Below are 20,153 nucleotides of genomic sequence, written 5' to 3' on the forward strand. Positions count from 1 at the left end.
TGAAAAATCAACTTGATTAAACTAGCTAATTATCCTAAGTCAATTATAATCCTAAAGGAACATGCATTTCTAAGACAAAAATGACCCCTGGGGTTAAAAAGGTCAATTCACATGAATGATTAATAAAGAAGTTAATCCCAAAAGAAAAATTTATTTAGAACTAAAGCCCTAATAAAATCTAAAATTCTAATTAGTCACAGAATTCTAAACTCATCTAATTAAATTCTATAATGTCTAATTAATTCAAACAATCTTAATCAATATTCTAAAATCTATTAATCCTAAAATCCTGTTAAACCTAAATTTCTTATTAACCTAAGATTCCACTTAATTTCTAATATCCTAATCAATCTCTAATTATCAATTAATCCTGAAATTTAATGAACCTAAAAAACCTTTAAATTCTAACTAAATCTTAACCAAATTCTAAATCAACTTCCAAAACCTAATTAAACTAAATCACTAATTAATCCTAAATTCTAATTAACTTCTAACTAACACTAATTATCAAACAAAACCATAAAAAAAAACAATCCTCCAAAAAAGGAAATGAGCCCTAACTGCCTGGGGGCGCAGGCCCATGTGGAGGGTGCAAAGAACTCTGGGTGTGGAGGCCCATTTTCCAGGCCCAAAGGTAGAATGCACTGCAACATGGGTGTGTGTGGATTTGAAGGAGGGTGGTGTAGAGAGCGACTTTGGGCCATAGGCCCAAGCTGAACACTACAAATTCCACGGAAACTCGGTCTGAAGCTCCAAATGCAACGACTCTTCAACTACGCCACTCTTCCAACCTGCTTCGCCTCCCCTAATCTCGTTTTTAAATCGAAACAAACCGAAGCTATGAACCACTTCGCATCCGGAATTATCATCTTCCTAATCGACACCGCCCCCTCTACCGAACCAGAAGTGCAGGAATCTCCACCGTGGTAACAAGCACGCATCCAAGAATTTCTCTCAAGAATGGAACAAAGACGAACAAGGCGAAGAATCGTGGATCCGAAATCATATCCAGAAATCGCATTACTCGTTCAACCTTCCAACTCTAACCAACTTTATGCGTTCAAAAAAGAAATGAAGCAAGCGACACCATGAATCGAGGATTGAAGCGATAAGGTAGAAGGAAACTCACTGGATTCGGATCGTGACACAGTGGCAAAACATGTATCAAACTCCTTCTTGGTATACTTCTTCTTCCTCCCCGTTCCCTCCGCGTTCTTCGATTCCTTCACTCTTGCGCGTGTATACGGTTATGGCTGAAAGAACTCTGAAACTCGGTATTTCTCCTCCTCTCTGATGCAGCGTGAGTGTGCTAAACCTTGATCCCCGAATGAGGAGATGCTATGCTCGATATTTATAGATGGAAAGTCATTATCATTCTGTTGCAAAATGTAAATGTAATTCACTTGAAAGCAATCTGAGTTAGTTGGAAATGAGTAATTTTGTTAGAGTTAGTTATCGATTCGAATTCAGTTAATGGGATAGTTTTATTTTGGTGTACTTGCTCTGTTAGTTTATTATGGAACCCTTCGGTTTGTGGTCTAATTAAAGAATTTGCAGGTGGAAATTGTTAGTATCTTTTACTTGATGTGTGCAAGGCTATGTGTTTCGAATTTTTTTACTTGGGAGTTCTGTTTGAAAAAGAGTGCGGGTAGAAATTATGCATTATGCAGGAGCTTCATTTGGTAGTTGTTAAAAAATACAGGTAGTATTGTCATGCAGGGCTTTGCTTTCTAATTTTCTATGGGTTGCGCATGAATTTCCTTGAAGTTCCTTTATTGTGTGATTGTTATGAGTTTGTGTTAATTAGCATCAGTTGGTGTAATGTGAGAGTTAATTGGAAATTTGTTGACAGAATTCTGCAGGTTGAATGTTTTGGGAACTCTTCTATTATCCCTCACTTGGTATGTTTGACACATTGAGTTGTTGTTGGAACTAAAGGCCTGTGTGGAAAGCTTGAGTAGGAATGGATTAATGCTTAGGAATTGCAATGGAATTGTATATTTGAATGTGTATAGATTTGTATTCAATGTTATTTGGAAAGTTTGAATGTTTGGGTTTATGTTAATTTGTGAATGGGATAATGTTTTTGTATTGAATGAAAGTTATTGAGGATGTATTAATAGAATGTTTATTTATGGAAATAGTTTATGATTTATGTGAGCATAGTCAAAAAAAAAAAGTTTAAAGTCACTTGATTAAAAAAAAAGAGGAAAATAGTTATGGTTTAAGTGGATGGGAAGGAATAGGTAATGGGACTTAGGACTAGGTTATTGTTTTTGATTGACTTGGTTGTAAAGTGTAAGGCATGTACATGAGTTTTAAAAATGAATGAAGGTTGTATTTTTTTGAATGCATTGAACATTGAATGAGAATAAAATGGAAAATATGTTGAATGAATTTATGAAAATTGGACTTTGGCTTGAATGCACATACATGGAAAGAATAAAATTAATATGATTAATGAAATTCAATGCTTGATAAACCAAAAGTGATTGATCCCCTCATGAAGGATACCAAAATCAAATGAGTCTATAAGTGAATGGTTGACTTTGGTCAATTGGTTGATCAAAAGTTAATCGTTGATCAAAAAGTTAACAGCTTACTGGAAACTAGGGATTTCTTGTATAGATTAGGCTTGTGTAGGTGAACATGAACCCTGGTTAAGACATAGATGGATCCATAATGATGACCTAAGTCCACCAAAGCCCAAAATATCAATGTATTGATGCAAACATGAATCCAAGAACCAATGACCAATGATCCATACCATACGAATATGAGACATGATCTTGAAAGAAACAAAAAGATGTGTGGATTTAGTTGACAAGATGTACGGCAAGAGTCTTCCCTAATGGGCTAGGGTTTTGTCAAACCAAGATCCTAAGTCAAAAGCTACTAGCACAAGTCTTCAGGCATTTGTGATTAGGGTTTCAATAACAGATATCCTCAAATCAAGGCCTTTTGGTGGATTAGGATACTCCCAATCAAGTCTTCAATATATGAACCCCCGACTAGCGTTTAGAAGTCTAGATAAGGCTCAAAGAACATCCATGAAGCCTTACAATCAAATCATCAAAAAATTAGGGTTTGAGACCCTTTAGGAGCACCATGATGGAACGTTGTTGAATTCATGTTCCACAGATCAAGAAATTAGGGTTTCACACCCCCTATGATCAGATGAGCAGCCAAGTCATACCTTTAGGGTTTCATCCACGCACAAACCCTAGCTTGCAAGCCAGGAGCTTTGAATCTACAACGATCAACTACTAAGTATGAATGAATGATTGATGCACATGAATGAAACATGTGTGTATCCAAATGATTCTCAAGTCAAGGGTTGAATGAAAAGATGAAAAGGGGAGGACAAATTTTGGGGTACAACAACATGTTCGTCAAGGGATGCCCCAATCTTGACCTCTCTTCTGACTTCCTCGGAACCTAGATTGATTACTTCCAACGACTCTTTGTACGACTGAATCTCCTTTTCTTCAGGCGATACTTCACAATCTTCCTCACCGTCGTCTTCGGCTTGGTTAATTAGAAACCCATATTTACAGTGAACTTCAGCAACGTTGCTCTCAGTGGAATTATTTACTCTGCATGTTATGAGTTTATTTTTAGAATGTGATTTTTGAAAAAGATGTGAAAAATAAAAGTAAAAGAAACTTTTGCCATTTATTATTTTTTTTGGTGAAAAAGTAAAATAATAGAAAAAAAGGATCATGATTTTGAATGTAAAAGTTGCAGTTCATTGATTGAATAATGTTTTTTTAACATAAAGGAGGCCCTTATAGGCTATCCACATGCCTCAGGCGAAGGCAAGGGGCAAGGAAAACAAAATGCATTACATTTTCTCCGAGAAAACTATAGGGACTACAATAGAAGTTCAATTATCGAGCTTGAATCTCGGAGGACATTTGTGTACGAAACTGAAGACTGCATGTTGGCTAGAGCTTGCACCATCTACAACTACTACAGAAGAATCAAATTGGTAGCCTGTGCTACTAAACCTGACTGGGTTGAACTTCTTACATCCCCTCATAGCTGGATGTCGAGAAGTAGGATGATAACCGAGACCAAAGCGGTCATGTTTCTCAGATACCTTCACAATCTGGCCCTGACCTAAAGAGGACCGTTCTCGAGAGTCAGCGTAGCACTCTTGGCTGATGATAGCACCATGGTTGCTGATTGGCTCTGATTGACAAAGGCGGAGCTGACTTCTCCAAAATCCAAACCTTGGAAGGGAACTTCAACTGTTACCTCTTCAGTTTCAACATATGAGAAGGAAGACAACTCACTAATTATAGAATCCTCTTCACCACAGACGATGACAAGCTTGTCTTCAAACAAGAATTTTAACTTCTGATGTAGAGTAGAATTTACAACGCCAACTACATGAATCAATGGCCTCCCTAATATGCAACTATGGGTAGGGTAGATTTCCATGATTTAGAAAGTAATGATGAACTGGTGGGGACTCATACAAATTGGCAAATCTGATTCCCTAATGACCTCCCTCTGAGATCCATCAAAAGCTTGGACAATCAAGGCACTTGCTCTCATATTCGGTCCCTTAAATTGCAATTAACTTAATGTGCTTTTAGGCAACACATTAAGCGAATAACCCGTGTCAACTAGGACCCTAGAGACTAGAGTGTCTGCACAAGTTACAGAAATGTACAGAGCTTTGTTATGATTGTGTCCTTCAGTTGTCAGCTCTGCTTTGTTGAAACCCAAATACCTTCTCGCCGTTATATTGGCTACCACATCATCAAACTGATCTACCGTGGTATCCTGCATCACATGGGCCGTATTAAGAACTTTCAAAAGAGCCTTTCGGTGAGCTTTTGAACTGAGAAATAGTGATAAGATTGAACTCTTTGATGGAGTTTGACCCAACTAGTCGAAAATCTTGAAATCACTTCTTTTAATCAACTTTAAGAATTCATGCCCTTCTTCCGAAGTAATGATATTTTCTTCTTGCTCTTTCTCATTAATCACTTCCCCCTAGAAGTTGATGCCTCTGCTGAATTATCAGGAGTAACTTTTTCCATGGAAGAAACAAGTGCCCCAACTAGAGTAGTGGGAACACAAACAGATGCCCCTGCCTGAGGAGGAGGAGTAGGAATTGTTACTGGCGTTGGAACAACTTTGGGAGTATATTTCAGTGCAAACACGCGACCACTTCGAGTGTTCCTCCCTGAACCTGATATATTGACGATATCTGCATTAGGAAACTGAATTTCTTCACCATAAACTGAAACAGTAGCATTATACTTCCAAGGCATGACCTTATAATTCTGAGAAGGAAAAGGTGAGGGGACAGGAAAGACAATGGGTTGTACTTTATTTATCGAAGCTTCTATCTATTTATTGCGATAAACAATCTCAATTGGCTCGACAACGAAAACTTCCCCCAAGGTTCTATCCCTTGAAAACTACATGACGCCTTGATTCATCAACTCTTGGATGCAGTCCTTGAGTTTTTCACATCTGTCCGGCTCAATCTTGCACACCTCACAATCATCATGCACACCTGCCAGCACACCGTGCTTCTGCATACTTACTAAGATATTTGACCATGGAGTCTTCACATCATCTACCAAACAGACCACCTATGTACTGTCTTCCAGAATTGTATTCACCGTCTAATTAACATGATTAAGCAACATATTAGCCTTCACATTCAGCTTTTCTTAGGTGAAGGATAAAATATTTTGATCAATGAGCTCCTATACTTTGTTTTTGAACACATAAGAATCCTCGATTGTATGCCCAATATAACCTGCATGAAATGCATAGAATACATTGGGGTTGTGGGTTGGACCAAATGGATATACTGCTGGTGGAAGCACCTTAGGAACAATTGATCCCACGTGCACAAGATAAAGGAACAACTCGGAGTATAGTACTGGAATTTTGGTATATTAAGGACGTCTCTGATTTTAAATTCTGATTCTGGTTTCGATTCTGGTTCTGATTCCCATAACAATTCTGATTCGGGTATCTGTTGTTTGTATTTTTCCTTTGAGGAGCTTGTCTTTGAGACTGTTGTTGTTGTGGTGGTGGTGGTGGTTGTTGAGTCTGAGGAGGCTACTGATATCGTTATTGATACTGAAGCGGTTGTTGAAACTGTGCTGCCTTCACATATGGATAAGGGAGATATGGCATAAGAGCCATTGGAGTCTGATACTGCGGAACACTGGCTGTTACGACATTCATTTCTCCTTCTTTATTCTTGGTATATCCACCAAAAGGTTTTCTAGCTGCAGACTGTTGGTTACCACCACCGACAATCTTTCCTATTTTAAGACCGCTTTCAATCCTCTATCGAATTATAACTATATCAGTAAAGTTGGAAGATGAACTCCCAATCATCTTTTCATAGTATAAACTTTAGAGCGTCCCCATGAAAATGTCCACTAACTCGGTATCTCTTAAGGTAGGTCTAACCTTTGAGGCCATCTCACGCCATCTTTGTACATACTCTTTAAATGTTTCATTAGACCGTTGTCCTTGGTTCTGTAGCTGTAATCTGGTATGAGCCATGTCCATATTATACTTGTATTAGTTCAAAAAGGCATCAGACAAATCCTTCCAGGTCCTTATCTTCCTTGACTCCATATTCATATACCAATCCAAAGATGCCCCAGATAGGCTGTCTTGGAAGCAATGGATTAACAACTCATCATTATCAATGTAGGAAGCCATTTTCTTGCAGTACATGGTAATGTGACTGCTACGACAACTTAAGACTTTGTATTTGGGTAGATCAAGTACTTTTAACTTTTTAGTGAGCACAACATTGGGTACTAAGCATAGCCTCTTGCATTCAAACCGAGGGCGGGGAAACCTTCAATAACACGTATGTGCTCCTCTAAGAGTTGATATTCAGCAGGCCTAGGTTGATTGATCTGAGGTACCCTTTGAGTAGCAACCCTAAGAGGAGGTTGAACACCATTTTAAGTAGGCATAGGTTGCGACATAAATGATTGAAACATCTGATACATCATAGACGAGTTCAAAGTCTGGGAAGCTGGGGTGCCCTCTTGAGAAATTTGTCCCCTAGGTTGCACATTTAGAGCAAGGGGTGCCCTAGACTAAGCATACTAAAGTGTAACATTGTTTGGAAATGGTGGAACCATAGCAGCAAAAACAATAGGCTGAGTATGAATATGGAAATTGAGATGAGGGCCCATATACCCGAGATCTTGATCTTTAACACCGTCATCATTCACAACGGGTGGATTAATCTCTTTGGTTTCAACCCCTTGAGTAAAGTAACGATTAGGCACCCCCCACGAGAAAGCAACAAAATTCACATTGGAAGAAGCAACAACAAAAGACTGATACAACATGAACGGATTTCCAGTAGCAAACTGAGGGTTGTAATTGTGAGGAATTCCCCATGGGTAAGCAGCAACAAACCTACTAAGACCATCCTGATACTAAAGTTGACTAATAGCGCCATGTTGAACAACCGGGTCAATAGGATCCATCAGAATAAGAGTTGTATCAGCAGTAGAAGTCACCGTAGTAGCATCAACTTGATCAACAACAACAATGTTGTCCCTATAGGTTTCCAGATGTTCCAAAATGGTACCCATCTATCCTTGGAGTTGAGCTAGAGCCTCCCTTGTTGCAGCGTTCTCTTGTTCAAAGTCAAACATAATTCTTTTTTTATTGGCTCTGGTGTTATACCGGCGAGTGGTCGTTTTTCTGAAGATGATGAAGACGGATGTAAGCATTGGGTTTTATGATAAAAAATGCATATGAATGAATGTTGTGTTATGCAAAAATATTTTTGATTATTATAAAGTTTTCCAAGGAATCCTCGAGTCTTTATTTGTCATTAGCAATAATAAAGCATAGGAAATAAAGTTACAAGGTAAGACTGATAATGAAAAGAACCCTTTTATATTCATAATAATGAAACAAAGAGTACAATTATTACAGTTTTTCCAAGGGCTACATCAAGTGTATTCGAAATATAATAATGAACCCCCCAAAGATAACTAAGCATCCACTAAATCTGGGTCAATCACCACTATGCATCCTAGGAGATACAATCTGAATCGGTCTACTCAACAGGTCTTGTAGTACCGACTCCTTCTGATCCAAGAGCACTTGCAGATGACAAATGTTTCTTTCCCAATGTGTAGCTTCTTGTTGTAGTTGATCAATATCATTTCTACTTTGATGCACTTGATCCTTCAACCTCAAATCTTCTTAAACCGTTTGTCGAGTTCTGTCTGGTGCCGAGATAAAAAAAAACCCTCCAAATGCTTAGTACAAAGTAGAGTTAGCGAAAATGAAATATTTAAAGCAAAAAAATGAATGCAATGAACATACATAAAAACTAAAAGCAGACAACATAAAAATAAACACCCAAACAAACAAGAAATAAACAAAACTAGACTCGACTCCTTAAAGCAAAAGTTCTGTTACATATCATGATAAAAGTATGAAAAATACATATGAAAAAATGATAGAATTCAACTCAATTCCTAGAGTTTGTTTTGTTTATTGGGCCCCTTACAAATTTACAATAAGATACTAAATTCATTGAATACTGACCGTGCTAATTGAACCGTTGGGTCATTCTATATTGGTGAAAACACTGCTCACTGAATCGTTCTATATTGGTCAAATATAATAATCTCATACCCATTTGTAAAATACAATATAGTAATTTAATAATAAAAAGTTATTTTCATTGAAATACTTATTAGCTTTCTTTTCCTCCTAAAATAACCAATTAATTTGTAATCAAAGCTGAGTTAAATATAATTATATTAATTATACTTTTTAATCATATATTATAATTAAACCTTATTGAATATTTAATTTTTTTATTTACACAAGCTTATAAATTTTATATGAAATAATAAATTAAATCAGTTTTATTGAAATATACATGACATTTATCTTTAAATGTCTGAAATTATTGTACTTTTTGATACTTTTTACGACTATTGGTACTTTTTGGTGTACTTTACAACTATTATTGTATGCCAAGTAATTGAGTTACTAATTATTGTTATTAATAAAAAAACTGAAATTATCTTTGTTTGTGAAAGATTATTAGTTGACTGTGTGCATAAGACTATTGTATATTAAAATAAAAAAGAAATTCAAATTTCGATATAATGAATAACAGAGCCTTTTCTTCAACCAGAGCATTCTAAATAGATATAACTGGTATGAAAGTACACATATCTAAAAAAGGTATGTATTTCTCATATTTATTAATACATGACAGATCTGACCAGACATGTCTAGATCATATTGATATAAACAAAATCTAAAAAACATCATAGAATCAACTGCATTTGATATACAAATTTAAAAAAGTCTGCATTTTTCATATTCATTAATATATGATAGATCTGACCAGACATGTCTAGATCTGAAAATACATTGATATAAACAAAATCTGAAAAACATCCTAGAATCAACCGCATGAATCAACTGCATCTGATATACATATCTAAAAAAGATTTCTCATATTCATTAATACATGACAGATCTGACAAAACATATGTCTAAATCTGAAAATACATTGATATAAACAAAATCTGAAAAGCATCCTAAAATCAACTGCATTTGACTTGTTTTTGCTAAGTGGATCCATTTCTCAAAAGCTCATGATATCATATGTTAGGGGAATTTTTAATTAGAAAGCATGAAACATTGTGAGATTTCTTTTAGAAAGCACATTAGTGAGACATACCACATATTCATGAGCTCCAATATAAAGACTATTACCTACATTTACTATCTTCTTAAAAGTTTTAACTTTTTAAAATCTACCTCTCCTACCTAAGCAAATAATTTTAAGACTTATACATATTATAAAATAGACATTTATATTGAAATAAATAGAGTGTCAGCATGTTTGAATTCCTACTATTTACTAATATTATTTTCAAACATCAATGAAATATTAGGTATTTTTACTAATTTTTTTAAAATTAATTTATTAATAAAATACTTTAGTCAATAACTATTATTATATGTCAAGTAATTATAAATTATTATTATTATTATTATTATTATTATTATTATTATTATTAGAGAATAAAAAAACTGAAATTATCTTTGTTTGTGAAAGGTTATTAGTTGACGGTATGCATAAGACAGGTATGAAAATACACAGATCTAAAAATGTATATATTTCTCATATTCATTAATACATGACAGATCTGACCGGACATGTCTAGATTTAAAAATACATGGATATAAATAAAATCTGAAAAACATTCTAGAATTAACTGCATTTGATACACAAATCTAAAAAAAATTGTATTTCTCATATTCATTAATACATGACAAATCGGACCAGACATATCTAGATCTGAAAATACATTGATATAAATAAAATCTGAAAAGCATCCTAGAATCAACTGCATTTAATACACAAATCTAAAAAGGTTAGTATTTCTCATATTCATTAAAACATTGGTATAAACAAAATCTGAAAAGCATCCTAGAATCAAACATTTGACTTGTTTTTGCTAAGAATTGATTGTTCAGTTTCGAGAAGCATGAGAGAAACATTTGAAGGTGTGTTCTTTCACTTGGATTCGTTGAAGTTCTTGTTTACAATGCTAATTATCAATCACCTCTTCAATCTAAGCCTATTCCTTTTCAACTTCTTCCCATTTCCAAACTTCTCTTAGAGCCCGTTTGTTTTGTTTTTTTTTTAAAATGATTTTTATAGTGTTACATATTTTAGTGTAAAAAAAATTTACAAAGAAACTTTTCATAAAAGCTTCAAATGAAAATTTGGTTTGAATAGTTATTCTTAAAATGTTATTTTGGGTATTTCATCATTTTATCGAAACTTTTTTTGGATATCAAAATTTAAAAAAATCACTTAATTTTGAAGCTATTTCAAATAGCTTTTCATAAAAATCATTTTTAAGATACAACTTTTTGAAAAAATTGTGATTTTGACTATGTTTTGATCTTCAATAATGTATATTTATGTTATACAATGAACAATTCAATCTTTTAATTTATAAAAAATAAATGTAGAAAAACTTTTAATATTTTGAAAAATATTTTTGTAAAATCCATTTTCAAAAATATAAAGAAAAAATTCATTTTTTTAAAGCTAAAAGAAACTGGCCCTTAGTTTCATCTCTTGGTGCTTTCAACTGTGCTCAACAGGTAGCTACCTAATTTGATTACTATTAATTAGTATAGTAATTTGTTATGGGTGCAGAGGATAGTCGGCGGCAACGACAACGTCTCGGGGAGGAGATGATCAGGGTGTTATGGACCCTGATGCACTGCCTCAAACATATTGACATCTACACATCTACACGTTCAGGACCGGAATGCATGGACTCAGGAAATAGAAGTTCGTTCGTCCATCGGCTAGATTCATGCTTTTGCCGTCACTGGATGCCATTGCTAAAATGAACTTAGAATTATTTGATGATGTCTCTTTGCAACTATTGGTACTTGGTGGTGGTGTACTTTAAAACTATTATTGTATATTGAGTAATTATGAATTATTAATTATAATTGTTATTATAGAAAAAAATATTCACTTTTTCACATTCCATTGTATCAAATTAATTACTTTAGTTCTTTGAAAAACACAAATCAATATCTGACTCGAATATTAAAATACTCATACTAAGGAATAAAGGTTTGGAGAATATCGAGTTAAAATTTTGGTGGGATTAATGTTTGACCGTTTAAGTTTTTGAGAAATAAATATTTGGTTAGTGTTTATACAATTTCAGGATGTCTCGGCACATTAGGATGAATCTCTTTCCCCTAGAAATCACAGTGCAAAAGGAAAAAAATATCATCTCTCTTTCTATAATTAAATGATTTGATTAAGGGTAATACTAACTTGTGCCCCAAAGACATAAGTTAAGAAACCCACAAATGAAAAAAATTTATTGAAAAAAACAATAGAATAATTAATTATGACTTTGTATTAAGTTCACTGTGCAAATTCCAAGACTTTTTTACTTTATTTATCTCTTAACTTATGCCCTTGGGGCACAAGTTAGCATTACCCTTTGATTAATTTGCGCAGTGAACTTAATACAAAGTCATAATTAATTATTCTATTGTTTTTTTCAATAAAATTTTTCCATTTGTGGGTTTCTTAACTTGTGCCCTTGGGGCACAAGTTAGCATTACCCTTTGATTAATGCATGAGAGATTTGATCATATATTACAGATCTGCTATTTTGATGTTGTAATCTCACATTTTTTTTATATTAAATGTCCAAATTCTGAAAATCAATTTTCAATATATGTCATTTTGAAATAAAAATTCAAAATTATTATTATTATTATTATTATTAGAGAATAAAACATCCACTTTTTCATCTTCCATTTGAATCAAATTAATTTCTTTAACTCTTTCAAAAACACAAATCAATATCTGACTCGACTATATGAATACTCATACTAAGGAATGAAGGTTTGGAGAATACCGAGTCAAATTTTTGGTGGGAATAATGCTTGACCGTTGAATTTTTTGTGGAAATAATGTTTTGTCAGTGTCAGGATGTCTCAACACATTAGGATGGATCACTTTCTCCTAGAAATCAGAGTGCAAAAGGAAAAAAAATGTCATATCTCTTTTTCTAATTAAATGATTTGATTAATGCATGAGAGATCTGGTCAGATGTTACAGATATGCTCTTTTGGTGCTATATTTTCTTCCATCAAATGTCCAAATTCTAAAAATCAATTTCCAATATATGTCATTTTGAAATAAAACTTCAAAATTATTATTATTATTATTATTATTATTATTATTATTATTATTATTATTATTATTATTAGAGAATAAAATATCCACTTTTTCACCTTCCATTTAAATTAAATTATCTTCTTTAACTCTTTGAAAAACACAAATCAATATCCGGAGCAACACACACCGACAAGAATGGAGTATCATCTCCTATGCTTCATGACGAGTGATCCTAAAATGATCTAGTAAATTCCCCCTGATAGAAAGGTGTAAAAGAAAAGCGGCATCATCTAGTGTAATTGTCATCTCTCCAATGAGAAAGTGAAAATATGACGTTTCTTTATGCCATGTCTAAACAAAAGTCCCCTGCATGCCATGGTAAATGGTCTTATACCCGGAGCAACACATGCCGACAAGAATAGAGTATCAAATGAAATTTTGGAACTAATCATCCTCAAGTTGATATAGAACCGAAATCTTTTTAATGTGGATAACATACCTCAAACATTTGTGCTCTTGTTAAAAATAAATATCAATCGTTGGGAATTTATATAAAACATATTAATAACAACTGTTAACAAATATAGCTCTACGACCCAAACATGCCAAACATCATGATCTCTATAGTATATTAGTAAGGAGGTGTCATAGGGCCCTCCTGGATAACCCACTACAAGGACACCATCATGTGCAACAAGAGCTTCCTACGCATAGTCCTCAAGAGCTTTAGGTGTATTCATATCTTCATGGGCAGGGGAGACGTGCTTCTAGGATGAGGACCCTTAAGACATGCGGCTCCTAGAAATCGATGCTTCCCCATCATTATGCCTAGGGATTGTTCTATGTCTAGCCATGGTCTTCTCATTCTCACATCTCACCCTCTTATTCGAATAATCTCGTATTAGATTTCACGGTCGAGTCTTAATCTGTCAGGGTTGTTTGTAGCCGTTTTTCCTGGAAAAAAACCAAAAAATGACATCAGTCTGCATCCAAGACAAAATCAGAAAACAATATTAATTTGCATCCATGAGACTTTTCAGATATGCGTCTCCGACTAAACTCGTGTTTCTCAACAATGGTAGAAAAGTCTTGCCCTAACCTACCAAAATACAACCAAATGAGAATGCATGTCTCTAGCAGTTGCCAATTTTGAATGTGACTATTACCTAATGCATTTAAAATAACATATTTTACCTAATAGATTGATCAAGACTCAAAAAAGTGAAATGAGAAACTTACTAAAAAAAGAGTTATGGATGAAAAATGTTGAATGTAGTTAGTGAAATGAGTTGGGATTGGAAATCTTGAAGTGAATGTAGTGTTGATCCTTGAAAAATAGACTGAAACAAAGTTGCTCACGAGCTCCAATAGGGGTTTATAAAAGTTTTAGAAAAGGAAGAAGGAGAAGAGGGTTTGTCCACACGCGTTATATATAAATTAAACGCGCTTAGAGACGCATCTTCGAAAAAAATCCTGAATTTCAAAAATAAGGGTTAATCCGGATATGCATATGCACACACGCTGTATAACACATATGGAGATGAATCTCCGAATTAAATTTTAGAAAAATGAGGGACTCTCACCCATTTGCGCTTATTTTGTGGAAAAACGGTGCATCCAAGTGCATCCAGAGACGCATCTTCGAAAATTGAGAATATTTGTAACTTTTCCCCAGAATTTTAGGAGATTCTAAAGATATGGGAAAAGAAATTCCCATAATAAATGGGAAGCCCATTACAACAATTGGTACTTGGTGGTGTACTTTACAACAATTATTGTATGTCAAGTAATTATTAAATATTAATTATTATTATTAATTATTATTATTAATTATTATTATTGTTATTATTATTATTATAGAAAAAATATCCATTTTCAACCTTCAGTTTGTATCAAATTAATTTCTTTAACTCTTTGAAAAACACAAATCAATATCTGACTCCATTATGAAAATACTCATACCAAGGAATAAAGGTTTGGAGAATACCGAGTTAAATTTTTTATGGGAATAATGCTTGACCGTTGAATTTTTTGTGGAAATAATGTTTGATCAGTATTTAGACAATGTCAGGATGACTCGACACATTTGGATGGAGCCCTTCCCCTAGAAATCAGAGTGCAAAAGGAAGAAAAAATGTCATCTCTCTTTTTCTATTTAAATGATTTGATTTATGCAAGAGAAATCTGATGAGATATTATAGATCTGCTCTTTTGGTGTTGTTATCTCTGTTTTTTTTTCCATCAAATGTCCCAATTCTGAAAATCAATTTTCAATATATGTCATTTTGAAATAAAAATTCAAAATTATTATTATTATTATTATTATTATTATTATTATGATTATTATTATTATTCTTATTCTTATTCTTATTATTATAGAATAAAATATCCACTTTTTCATCTTCCATTTGAATCAAATTAATTTCTTTTACTCTTTGAAAAACATAAATCAATATCTGATTCGACTATGAAAATAGTCATACTAAGGAATGAAGGTTTGGAGAATACCGAGTTAAATTTTTGGTGGGAATAATGCTTGACCGTTGAATTTTTTGTGGAAATAATGTTTGGTGAGTGTTTAGACTGTGTCAGGATGTCTCGGCACATTAGGATGAATCCCTTTCCCCTAGAAAATCAGAGTGCAAAAGGAAAAAAAAATGTCATATCACTTTTTCTAATTAAATGATTTGATTAATGCATGAGAGATCTGATCAGATATTACAGATATGCTCTTTTGGTGCTATATTTTCTTCCATCAAATGTCTAAATTCTAAAAATCAATTTCCAATATATGTCATTTTGAAATAAAACTTCAAAATTATTATTGTTATTATTATTATTATTATTATTATTATTATTATTAGAGAATAAAATATCCATTTTTTGACCTTCCATTTAAGTCAAATTATCTTCTTTAACTCTTTGAAAAACACAAATCAGTATCTGAAGCAACACATGTCGTTAAGAATTGAGTACTGTTGATTGTAATTTTAAGTGTCGGGTTTTTGTTATCGTCTCCACAGGGATTGTGAGATATCACCGCCTTTCGACAGTTGTTTTAACTCTTAGCTTAAGGTAACAATGGGGTTTTGGTATTTGTCACGGTATCTTGCATAAAAGTGTAATAAAATACGGTAAAAGATTTGGTTTTAATATTTGAGAAATATTGCCAAAGTTAGGGTTCGACGATCACTTTGCATGTATATGTTCGATCAACAAAACTTATAAACTCCTTTAGATGATAAACTATTTCACAAAGTCCTCCCAATGTGTTTATCTCTAACACACATTGTGAGTTTTCCCATTTTGATCCATTGTTTATCTCTAACACAATCTATCAAAATGACAACTTTTTGGTTCAACCTTATGGTGAACAAAATCATTCATTACTATCTCTAGCTAACAAACAAGATTGGATGAAAACCTAGGTTAAGAGTTGGTAAACATCTCTCGATCATAAACCAACACAAAGAGTTTTGAATAAGAACAAAGTTTTCACCATATATTCACTATTAAAGAGTTTACAAATGAAGATCATCCCATTTACACACAAAGCTAATGATCATCTACATCTAACCTTGACAAAATGAAGGACTTAGCTACTCATTTTCATGGTAGCTTGGTCAACAAGTTTCGGAAGAAGGTTGATCAACATCCGAGTCGAATAATCGAGATTGGATGGGAATCTGTAACACCCCGATAATAATATGATAATTATTTAAATTAAGTTAATAATATATTTATTAATTTAATTAGATAATTGGATTATTATTATTATTATTATGTTGGAATTATTGAATTATTATTATTATTGGAATAATAATATAATTTGGAAAATATATAAGTGGGAATTAAGGAAAAAGAGTTCATTTTGGAAAATAAGGTTTTTACGTGAAAAGCAGAGAAGCGATCGTGAAAGAGGAAAAGGGGCAAAGAGGAAGAACCAGAGAGCAAAGGTTGGAGAAGAGCTTGGAGCTTAGAGATTTTGCCGGATTAACTCAGGTAAGGGGGGTTTATCGTCGATTAATGGGTATTATGGGATAATATGTGATGGGTAGTGATAAGCCGTTAATTTGACCCTAATTGGGATTATTGATGCTGAAGAATTATGTTGGATAAATTGTATTTAGACTGTAATTGAATCTGTGTTTGGGTTAGTTGTGAAATTCCGAACGTATAGCTTTTTACGGAATCAGAATCGGAGGTCCGGAAGTCCTCCAACGGCGGAAAATGCGGAGAATTCTGCATTCTGCCTTGTGTTAGCGCAGGAACTGCTGTTTTGTCTGCGTTAACCGGTTAACCCAGGGTGTTAACCGGTTAACACTGTTATAATTTGTGAAAAGGTGCTGTTTTGCCTGCGTTAACCGGTTAACCCAGGGCGTTAACCGGTTAACACTGTTGCGTTTTGCCAGAAAATGTGTTTTTGCCTGCGTTAACCGGTTAACCCAGGGCGTTAACCGGTTAACACTGTTGCAGAGTGGAAAATTGGCTTTTTAATGTTGTGTACATAATTGAGAGTTGACCTATGTTGGCGTATGATGTAATAGGGATTATTTCCCGCTGTTTTGAGCAGTATAGGTATTAGTAGAGTGTGCTAATACTGTGTTTAATTGACTTACATGATAATGATGTGTTGATACATATGTTGATGATGTATGATGGTATGCATAATGATGTGAATGTATGTATTATGCATGTATGTGTGAATGGACTGTTGTATGGCTTAGAGTGTGAGCATATGTCCGTTGTGAATTGTTGTTGATGCTGCATTGCTAGATGATTAGCGTGCATAGCATAGCCTTTGGGGCTGTAGCTAATTCCCATGGTGAGGAATTAGTGAGTGAATCATTGTGGATTTGTTGTTGATGTTTGCATGCTAGATGATTAGTGTGCATAGCATAGCCTTCGGGGCTGTAGCTAATTCCCATGGTGAGGAATTAGTGAGTGAGTCACTAGGTCTCAAATGAGTGGGACTAGTGAGCTTAGTAGCCGTATCTGGAGGGATCGGTGAGCTTGAACTATATGTTCAAGAATAGTCGGTACCGCATGTGTGGAGTCTCATTTCATAATGTATGTATGGCGTATAATATGAATGGATGTATTCCAATATTATACGTGTGTTGGTGTTGTTATGGAGTATGATTTGAGATTATACTTGTGCTTTACATTGGTGTTGAGTATGATGTTGAGCTGATGTGCTGTTACTGATTGTATGTTGCGATTAGGGTGATTACTGTGTTAAATTACTTAACATGACATTATATTCTATAATGCTTATTATATTGATTGAGGAACTCACCCTTACAACTATTTTTCAGGTAACGAGAAATGAGTTGAGTAGAAGCGAATGCTTGGAGTCTAGTGTAGTCTCCTTAGTGGGTCGTGCTCTGATAGATGTAACATCGGGATGGGATGTTTTATGTTGTTGAATAATTTACATGTGAATGTTACATGTTTTACATGATTGAGGAGATCTCTATCCGCTGCGTTTTATGCAAATGTTTATGTTTTGAATTAATAAAAGAGCATGACCGTTATATTGTTGAATGGTGTGAATAATTGTGTGACACCCTTGAATGGCATAATTACTCTGAGTTGTTATATGTTTATTATTTTTAATTAAATATTTGGGGTATTTTAGAAGGGTGTTACATTAGTGGTATCAGAGCATAGTCGGTCGAGTCGAGTCGTAATTATTCTGTTTCCCCTGTACGGGATAGGCGTTGTGTAACCCTATCAGTACTCATTGTTTTAGTTTGTTGGGTTTTCAGAATAGAGATGGCTGGAAGAGGTAGAGATGATGCTGCGATTGCTGAGGCTCTGGGTATGCTAGCTGGAGTACTTGGAGGGAACCCGAACGTTGTGGGAATGGGAGCTGCTCGTCAACTGAGTGAGTTCCAGAAGAACAATCCTCCAATGTTCAAGGGAGCATACGATCCAGATGGCGCTCAGAAGTGGTTGAAGGAGATCGAGAGAATCTTCCGAGTGACTGAGTATGCCGATAACCAGAAGGTCAGGTTCGGTACGCATATGTTGTCAGAGGAAGCTGATGATTGGTGGGTTGCTACCCGCACTGAGTTGGAAACTGCTGGGAATGCTGAAATCACTTGGGCTGTGTTCAGAGAGAGATTCCTGAGGAAGTACTTTCCAGAAGATGTCAGAGGAAAGAAAGAGATAGAGTTTTTGGAATTGAAGCAGGGTAACAGGTCTGTTACTGAGTATGCTGCTAAGTTCACAGAACTGTCGAAGTATTACACTCCCTATAATGAGGCTGCTGGAGAATTTTCGAAATGTGTGAAGTTTGAGAACGGGTTGCGTCCTGAGATCAAACAGGCTATTGGATATCAGCAGATCAGAGTGTTTTCTGACTTGGTTGACTGTTGCAGGATTTTTGAACAGGATTCCAAGGCCAGAGCAGAGAGCTATCAGCAGAGGGTTGATAGGAAAGGCAAGAATCAGAATGATCGTGGAAAACCGTATGCAGTTGGCAAAGGTTTTCAGAAGCAGGGTGTGATGAAGAGGCCTAGTGGGGGAGACTCTAGTGCCCCTGCTAAGTGTTATAGATGTGGTCGGGCTGGACATCGTGTCCATGAGTGTACCAGTGCTGAGATGAAGTGTTTCAAGTGTGGCAAAGGTGGTCATTTGGCTGCAGAGTGTCGGTTGAAGACTGTAACTTGTTTCAACTGTGGAGAGTTGGGTCATATCAGTCCACAGTGTCCTAAGCCGAAGAAAGAGAATCAGTCAGGAGGCAAGGTCTTTGCTTTATCGGGTTCTGAGACTTTTGCAGATGATCGTTTGATCCGAGGTACGTGTTATATTAATGGCTTTCCTCTTGTAGCTATTATTGACACCGGTGCTACTCATTCCTTTATATCTTTGGATTGTGCTGTGAAACTTAAGTTAGAGATATCTGAGATGCATGGTAGTATGGTGATTGATACTCCTGCAAAGGGTTCAGTGACTACTACTTCAGTTTGTTTGAATTGTCCTTTGAGTATTTTTGGTAGAGACTTTGGGATAGACCTTGTGTGTCTTCCACTAGTGCAGATTGATGTTATCTTGGGTATGAACTGGTTGGTGTTTAACCGGGTTTCCATCAACTGTTTTGATAAGACTGTGATATTTCCTGAGAGTGAGGAAGGAAAGAGTTTGTTTCTATCAGCGAGGCAGGTGAATGAGGAAGTAGCAGATGGGGCAGAGTTGTTTATGCTGTTAGCGACTTTAGAGGCTAAAGATAAACTGGTGATTGGCGATCTAGCAGTGGTGTGTGACTTTCCTGATGTATTTCCGGAAGACGTGAATGAATTACCGCCAGAGCGTGAAGTTGAGTTCTCGATTGATTTGGTACCTGGTACTAGACCGATATCGATGGCTCCGTATCGTATGTCTGCTGTTGAGTTAGCTGAATTGAAGAGTCAGCTGG

General features: G+C 34.9%; 1 long non-coding RNA gene across 1 annotated transcript; it reads left to right on the forward strand.

Annotated features, from left to right (window-relative positions):
- The first annotated feature begins 712 nt into the window (after nt 1–712).
- LOC127074471 (uncharacterized) lies at nt 713–2,354 on the forward strand. Its single transcript, XR_007786009.1, has 2 exons — nt 713–1,702; nt 1,853–2,354. It is a non-coding gene; the product is annotated as an uncharacterized LOC127074471 (long non-coding RNA).
- The last annotated feature ends 17,799 nt before the right edge of the window (nt 2,355–20,153 follow it).

Source organism: Lathyrus oleraceus, chromosome 4, assembly GCF_024323335.1.
Source record: "Lathyrus oleraceus cultivar Zhongwan6 chromosome 4, CAAS_Psat_ZW6_1.0, whole genome shotgun sequence".
Classification (NCBI taxonomy): Eukaryota; Viridiplantae; Streptophyta; class Magnoliopsida; order Fabales; family Fabaceae; genus Lathyrus; species Lathyrus oleraceus.